The sequence below is a fragment of the Marmota monax genome, unplaced genomic scaffold (assembly GCF_021218885.2).
Source record: "Marmota monax isolate L192 unplaced genomic scaffold, Marmota_monax_Labrador192_F-V1.1 WCK01_AAM20220418_F8-fsc00011, whole genome shotgun sequence".
Classification (NCBI taxonomy): Eukaryota; Metazoa; Chordata; class Mammalia; order Rodentia; family Sciuridae; genus Marmota; species Marmota monax.
The window spans coordinates 15,510,506-15,519,132 of record NW_026693082.1 but is presented as its reverse complement, the minus strand read 5'-3'; positions in this window follow the sequence as shown (position 1 = coordinate 15,519,132).

Here is an 8,627-nt window from a genome sequence, read left to right as displayed (position 1 = left end):
CGACTGGTTAGCTGAATCCATTCTAAGATAACTTCCATTCCTCCTCCACCGAAATGTCACCCCTTAAAATCACAAGGAGGTGGAGAGCCGCCTAGGGCACATCGAGCGTGAGCACAGGCTGGAGCAACCATTAGCTCCACCGACCAAGCGCACACAGTGGGTGCAGAGCCGACACCAGCCCTAACACCCACGCCCGAGCGAGCGGTCGCAGTCCACCCGCCGCAGCTTCTTAGCCGGAAAAACACGCAGGAAAGTACTAAGACCGAGTCTCGGCCAGCGATCTGGAACTAGCCGCGCGTGACACCACGAGGAGCCCCAAGAACGCAGCGCAGCCAGCGCATCCCGCGGAGGTCATGCTGAGCAGGTACCGAGGCGCCAGGGCTGCCCTTGCGTCAGTGGGCAGGGCCCTGCAGCGGCGGAGCCCCGCCTCCCAGCGCAAGCCCCGCCCCTCAGAAGTCGGCCCCCTTTCCTCCTCGGAAGCAGCTCCGCCTTAGACTCCAGCCTCGCTCCCTTGGAAGCCACCTAGCCCCGTCCCGCGGAGGACAGCCCGGTTTCCTCGGGTCCAGCTCCGCCCCCTGGATGACAAACCTGTTTCCTTGGAAGCATCCCACCGATTGGGCGACAGCCCCGCCCTTCGGACGTCAGCCCCGCCTTCTCAGGGGCCAGTCAGTCCAGCACTTCGGGCAGCCCCACCTGAGATCGTCCAGGGGCGGGACTCCGGTCACCGCCGCCACTCCCACCCTCTGGCTGCTAGTACGCGGGCGCCACTGTAGCTCAAGACTTCGGTTGGTCCACTCAGCTAAGTGGAGGAGATGCGGGCGCGTCCCCAGCAAGCCCGCGCGACCGCGCTGGACCACGTAACCGACCCTGCCCCGCCCACGGCCCTACGCGCTGTGCGTGGGCCTCCCGTCGCCTTGTCTGATGCGCGCCTCGGCGATCCACACCGCGCGGTGGCGGGGTGCATGCTGCACGCGGTCGCGCTCGCGGTGCCCCCTCCCCAGCTTGAGAGCAACCCGCGGTTACGTCATCCGGCTTATGTAAGAGCCGCAGCTTCCGGGGCTTTTCCCTAACGGGAGGGGGAGCAGGGTCTAGGAGCAGAAGGGTCTGCCCCCCACCAGCCTCTCAGGGAAGCCTGGTGGGGTACCCGAGGTCCACAGAGGCACGTTCGGGTTGAGATTCCAGGCCCGTCGCATTTGCTAGAAATTGATAACCTAGAAAATCATGTGCAATAGAGATGAGGCTTATGATATTAAAACGATTTCTTCATCCAATGGTTTTTTTTATCATAATTAGCATTTCTACGCATATTAGTTCACTCAGTGTCCCAAGTACATCTCCCCTCTTTAGCGACTGTCGGGCAGAATTAGATTGGCAACAGTTGTGTGCACACAGTAACACAACTGCCCAGATGCTGGACGGGGTCTCCCACTTGAGGTAATTCTGTCTCCAAAGTCCAGGCTTTTGCCACTAGTTCTGCAACTTCGTGCAGTGCCACGGAGGTTCCCTTGATTTCCCCAAATCTTCATCAGCTTCCCTCCATCAATGCCCAAATAAACATACAGGACAGGTTAAAAAAAAAAATTATGGTTCCCGCCTGAACCCAGATCCCAGACAACTCATCCAGCTCTATTCCCAGCCCTGTGATGTAGAACTCATCCTTGCCCATATCTGACTTCCATCCCTAATGACACAGAAGGGTTGCTGCTGCCCTACCTCCCTGTCACTCGGTTTAATTCTGCCTTGCTTTACTTCACTCACCCAGAGATTAAGCACTCTTACATAAGATGTGCAGAGGCCAGCTGCTTTAATGGCCTCATTACCTCAGACATAAGATCACTGCCTGCCCCCACCCGACAACACCGACCCCCGCCCCCTTGCGCATATTTTTACTTTAGAATAACTTCTGAAATAAATATCTGCTAACATTCTTGCTCCTTCAACAGGACTCTGAAGCTCCCCTGCATTGCACTTATTTCTGTCAGTGTGATGAAAGGAAGCTTAAACAAATGGCAGTTTGCAAAACCACCCAGCCGGGTGTTAGCTTTCAATGTCTGGCTTGGCTGGGAGGAGAATATTTTAGATTCCCTAGGTTACACACTGTGCTTTGTACACTCTGCTTTGTGTCAGCAATGGAAAAAGGTGTCAGTCTTCTCTGACTCTCTCGCACCAACTCAGGGAATAATGCTTTTGGCTCACAAAGAGGGAACAAGAAATTGTTATGAACTACAAAGTCCCTGAAGTAAAGGGTTGGATGGAAACTTAGCTCTTTCTTTTTTAAATATTTTTTTTTTAGTTGTAGATGGACACAATACCTTTATATATTTGTTTATTTTTATGTGGTGCTGGGGATGGTACCCAGTACCTCGTGCATGCTAGGTAAGTGCTCTACCACTGAGCCACAACCTCAGCCCAGAAACCTAGCTCTTTCAATTATCCATGTGAACCTGGGTATGCTGCATAAACACTCAGTCATGGAGGTTTCTTTATTGGTAAAATGGGAATTAACATGTCCACTTTGTGGGGTTGCTGGATGACCAAAAGCATTATAAAGAGCTTAGTTTTATATGAGATGATCAGAAATGTTTGTTGTCCTCAAGTTTTCTCATTCCTATCTCCTCCCACACTCAGAACCAGTTGTGTACATTCAATAGATGTTCTGTGCATGCTTGAAGTGTTAAATGTTTAGCCTCACATTAACAAGCATCCACAAGTTATTTAGGGTATGTATTAGACACACTTCCATAGGAGGTTTTAAGAAAAGCAACCCCTGTCACAAAAGGGAGTTTCCACTTTCCCTTGGATGACAACACACAAAAATAAACAAAAGGCAGCTCTTGCTATTACCCCTGTTTTACAGATCAGCAAATTGAGACTTAGAGGGGTTTAATAACTTGGCTGAAGTCAGGGAAATTGTGTGGTGGAGCCAGGATTTGAGACTAGTTGGTATGACTCTAGAGCCCCAAGTTTTCCCACCATATAATACTATGTGGAGGCAAGTCAGCCTCTTTGGTCCTCTATTCTGTCATAACAAAAAGGAGGGCAGACTAGGTGACATCTGGGCCCCTTCCAGCTCCAACTTTCTACAGTCTAACAAGAGTTATATAAAGATGTTACCATGGTTTGGGTGTGTTTAAGTGCATTGCCCCAAAGTTCTGTGTTAGAGGCTTGGTCTTCAGTGTGTCAGTGTTGAGGTGTTAGACCTTTAAGGGTTCCTTGGGTTGTGAGGAAGAGCCCTGGAAGGGATTGGGTATTTCTGGTGGGGCACTAGTTAGTTCTCCCTAGAGCCTGGTTATAAAAGCTGGAAGCCAGCCCCTCCCATTCTCACTGGCTTCCTATTTGGAGATCAGATTTCTTCCTCCCACACTGGCTCCCTTCTCCTCCACCAGGTGATTTCAGTGGGGGAGGGGAGCACCCACCAGAGCCTGCACCAGACTATGTGTACCTTCAGCCTCCAAGTTGTGAGCTAAATCAACCTCTATAAAATTAGTCTGCTTCAATCAGTATGGAGGTTCCTTCCTCGAAGGACTAAGCATGGAACCAACATGTGACGCAGCTATACCACTCCTGGTATCAATCCTGAGAAATTGAAAGTCATCATGCTGCAGTGATACATGCTTACCCGTGTTTATAGCGACACAACGGACAGTAGCCAAACTACGGAAGCAGCCTGGGTGTCCACCAACAGATGAATGGGTCGAGAAAATGTGTTATACATACACAATGGAGTTTTACCCAGCTTTAAAGAAAGATGAAATTCCGTCATTTACAGGAAAATGGATGGAACTAGAGACCATATGTAAAGTGAAATAAGTCAAACTCAGAAGGTTAAGGTCTGTATGTTTTCTCAGATGTGAAAGTTAGAGAGGAAAAAGGAAAAGAAAGATAGTGAGAGCAGGGATCTCATGAAAATCAAAGGGAGATCAGTGGAGGAAAAGGACCAGGGGTAGGAAGAGGGGAGGGAGGGGAAAGTCCCCGGGAGTGATATTATATAAAATTATAATTATATTGTTATATTGTGTGCCCTGTGCAGATATGTAACAACAAATCCCATCATTATGTACAACTGTGAGGCACCAATTTAAAAAAAAAATTGGAAAGAGAAAAAAAAAAGTCTGCCTCAAGTATCTCTTTTTTTTCCTTTTCTTTTCTTCCTTCTCTCCCTCTCTTCCTTCCTTCTGTTCTTACTGGGAATTGAACCCAGGAATACTTTCCCACTGAGCTATCCCTCCAGCCCTTTTTTTGTATTTTATATTTTGCTACAGGGTCTCTCTAAGTGGTTCAGGACCTTGCTAAATTGCTAAAGCTGGCCTTGAATTTGCAATCCACCTGCCTTGCCTCCTGAGTGAGATTATAGACTTGCACCACGGCACCCTGCTCAAGTATTTCTTTATAGTAATGAAAAACAGATTGATACAGATGTTAAATACATGTTTTTTGGGCCCAAGATGCTCTTAAGAGTAAAGTCAATGGATGTGGTTGTTCATTTCACCTAGTTAGAAAGCCTCTAAAATATTTCTTATATGTTGCTGGTTCCAATTTGCCATTCTAAAGGCCAAAGAGTTTGTCCCTCAAAGCTTTTTTTCCAGGTGATTTCGATCCTGCACAAAAGATACATGATGAGAAGTCTGCGACCTTTTACATACATGCAGGCTAGCATGCGCACGCACTCGTGCGCACACACACACACCAATGTTCATATTGCCTTCCACTAATGCTCAGTACCAGTTTCTCTAGCCAAGTTGTCATGGCAACACCAGCTGCCAATGAGATCATAGAAGACAAGGTTGTAATGGCAATGGTGCCTTAATATTTTACCTGGCAAAGCCACTTAGTTAATAAGATGAATAACCATAAATCATAAGTCCCTAGGAAGCAGCCAGGCACCATTCACTGTACATGTTTAGTGTGTTATTGGGGGTGGGGAATAGAAATGAAAGCAAAGGGAAAGGAAAAAAAGGAGGAGGATGCGGCAGGGGATGGAGAAGAAGGCCTCCGATGCTGTCCTTGTTTTTCTTAGTGTAGACCATGCACAGGTCCAGACCCTGCCTGGGCATAGACGAAGGAACTGAGCTCTTCTCCACAACAAGTAGCAGGTGAGGGATCCCAGGCTCGCAGCCTCCATCATAAAAGTCTTATAAGAAACCCAAGACTATTTTCTGGAATTCACACCGGTGGAGGACAGAAGCAGCCCAAGGAAGATGCACATGGAAGACACCAGCCACCCTCCTGCTCTCAGTAGCTCAGTCACCATTTAAAACACTTTTCTCGTTGCCTCCCTAAGTCCCTTGATGCTTCTTAGCTTTTACAGACTCATTCAGTCCAGGGCTGTCTGTTGTCTATCTAAAGCAAATTCACAAAGGACAAATCAGTTTGATTTAAGGGTTTTCTTTCTTTCACAAAAAGTTAATCACAGTGCAGGCCTCTGGCAAGAACTTTGGCAGTGGGGAGCCAAGGTGGGAGAGAGGCTCCACTTACAATGAGTACCTTTTTATCCTTTTGAATTTTGTACCTTGTGCAGGAACCACATATTCAGGTAGAATCTATGCAAAAGCTCCCCCTTCTTTCTCCAGCTTGACCACCCTGCAGGGATCAGACACGTGGGCGGTGACATGGGCCAGACGTCAAGAACTGGGATCCAGAGTCAGGAGACTTGAATTCAGCTCTGACACCTCTTCAAAAGAGGTTCTTAATCTCTCTGAGCCTCAATTTCCCTTCTAAATAGGAGTAAGACTGGAAATTAGATGGTATAGCAGTGAGGATAAAATAAGGGAACATTTATTTAATAAATGCTACACTCCACGTACTATGACCCAAGACTTGTTCTAAGCTCTTTAAACAAGGCATGGAGAACTGGAGGGGTGTGTCTGAGATGGCAGGCATCTAGAAAGGAGCAGAGTCAGGATTCCGGCGACAGTCTGTGTGTCCAGAAGCCACATGCTTAACCCCTTTTTCGTTAAGGACAGGAGACTTGTCCCTTGGTGGCTTCTCCTTAGACTCTGCTTTTAGTAACTTCGATGGGGCTAGAAACTTCCCCTTCCCTTTACTGGTTAGTTGATTTGTTCCCGTGTGTGACGGGGTAATTTATAATCCCCCCTCTCAGTTCCCCCAACCCCTAAGCCAGAGTTGAGCAGTGCTTCGAGGTGGCACTCAGACCACCATCAGCTAAGCATGGGATTGGGTTTTGAGCCTGTGGTGTGTGTGTCCTTACATATGCACAGGATGACCCAAGGACCTTGCGTTTCTGGCAATTTAGTACTGTGTGATTTAGCCATTCTGTAACATAAAATTTGCCATTTTAATCATTGCTGAGTGTACAGTTCAGTAACATTATGTGCTTTCACGTTTCTTTGCAGCCACCACCACCATCCACCTCCAGAACTTTTTTATCTTCCCAAACAGAAACTCTGAATCCGTTAAATAGTACCCCCCCCCTTCTTCCTTTCCCCAGCCCCTTGGGAAAGTCACATGCCTTCACCCAAAAGGCTCTGACACAACCTTCATCAGGAGTTCTGGCTCGTCATAGGCTTGCTTCCACAGACACATGAAGGCGGAAATGACAAGTGAGCTCTCAGTTTTCATGAGGCAAAATAAAATTTTGCATTATAACTTTTCCCATTTTGACTCACAAAAATGATAGACCATGCCAGTTAAGGAGACTTAACTCCTTGGCCATGTTGGAAGCAGATCTCTTTGTACTTGGAAGAACCCATGGAAAGAAGTCCTTGATCCAGGAAATAGAAAAAGAGCAGAGGACAGGATGATATGAATACTTGGACATAATTTATGTAAAAGTTCCTATAGGTGCTTAAATATACATATTCAAGTATACATAAATATTATATTCTGGAAGAATACAAAAAGAATTAACACTGGGTGTCTTTGGGGGGACTGATATTTGGAGGCTGGGGAGGCTTGAAATATTTTGCACTTCCCCAGAGGACATGACCTTAGGGGAAAGCAGAATGACTGACGGTGAGGGAAGGAAGGCAGGAAAGGTGGCTCCCAATAAAATCATCCATCTTCCATCTGATCCTGGGGAAGATGTGGGGATCTGGAGCATGAGGCTGACCTGGCCTGAAACAGGGAGTTGGGCTTTCCTCCCTCTCCCTTCTCAGCTAAAGTGAAGGGCACCTGTTCATGAGAGTGAGGAGCAGAGCAGTGATCTCAGGCAGGGGGTGGCGAGCAGTCACTCCTGTCAACAGGCCAGGCCCCTGGGACAGGGTCGGGGAACTGGGTAGGTGTTAGCAGCAAGACCTGCTTGGAGGCCACTGGGCTGATAAAAGGAATCCTCAGGGAATCTGGGATGCAATCCCTTTCCCCAGTGACTTGGGAATTGAACCAAAACTAGCCATTTTGCAGTCGTGGGACAGTCATCATAAGGCTGGGGAGAGGCTGTGTGCAGCTCAGAGCTGCTCGGGATGGAGGAGTATTCCGGTGAAGGTCGAAGGGGAGGCTGTCTTTGTTTGTTTTCTAAACTTTATAGATAGTGTATATCTTATCACTGATCTCGTCTCCCTTTTTGCTTTTTCTGCTTTGGTTGTGGAGAAAATTCAAATCCAGGACTAACTAACCCATGAAATAAGGCCAAGGTAAGGCAGGAATTGACTTAGGAAGGTGCCTGGTAAGGCCTAAAGTTTCATGGGCCACCCTGGCATCTTTGAGTTTCACAAGGGCCCAAAGACCTAAGCATGAGCTCCCCAGCACTGTCCCTGACCCAGTGGGAAAGGGCTCCGCCTGACTGGTTTCACAGTCAGCTAGGCTGGCTGCCCTCATTCAGTCAACAGTCTAACAATGGGTTCCACCTGCCTGCCAGTTTGTAAAGTTATGTGAACGAGCCAATCACACACTCCCAAGGAGACGTCTTGTGGTTACTACAAAATGTGACCCTCCCTGGTGATTCACTGGGTTCCTGAGTGCGACCCCCAGGTGGCCCAACATAGTCTAGCTGTGTCCTTCTGCCCTGGGGCTGTGCGTCTATGTGAATAATAAGCTGCTATTGATATCTTCTCTCCAGGGTAAGGGATTGTGTGTTCTGCCATCTCATACCATTTAGGGCAGGGAACCCCCCCTCACTAATGGGTGATTAGGTGATCAGAAAAGGGATATTTGAATCACCAGGTTTTTTAGGAGTCCAATTAGAGCATGTTGTGTGTATAAGCCTTAATTCCAGCAGAGCCCATGCTGCTTTCGAAGCACAGCTTTATTTCTGAATAATGCAGTAAGTTTAATTTTTTAAAAGAATTATATATATATATATAATTCTTAAAAAATTAAAATTAAAATAAATGAATTATTTTATTTATTTATTTTATATGTGGTGCTGATACTCAAACCCAGTGCCTCACACATGCTAGTCAAGCGCTCTACCACTGAGCTAAAAACTCAGCCCAGTAAGTTTAAATTTTAAAACCTGAAGGATGTAACAAAGGAAGTATTCAGTCAAAAACAAACAAACAAAATGTACTTGAAAAAATGTCCCCCTCCTATTTTACTTCTGCTCACAATGACATAATATGGCCTCCCAAGATATCTCATACAACTTGCTGACCTGAAGAGTGAACTCTTAAAATTTGATCTCTATAAAATAGATTTATTTTGTTCTTAGTTCTATATTCATATAAAAAGAA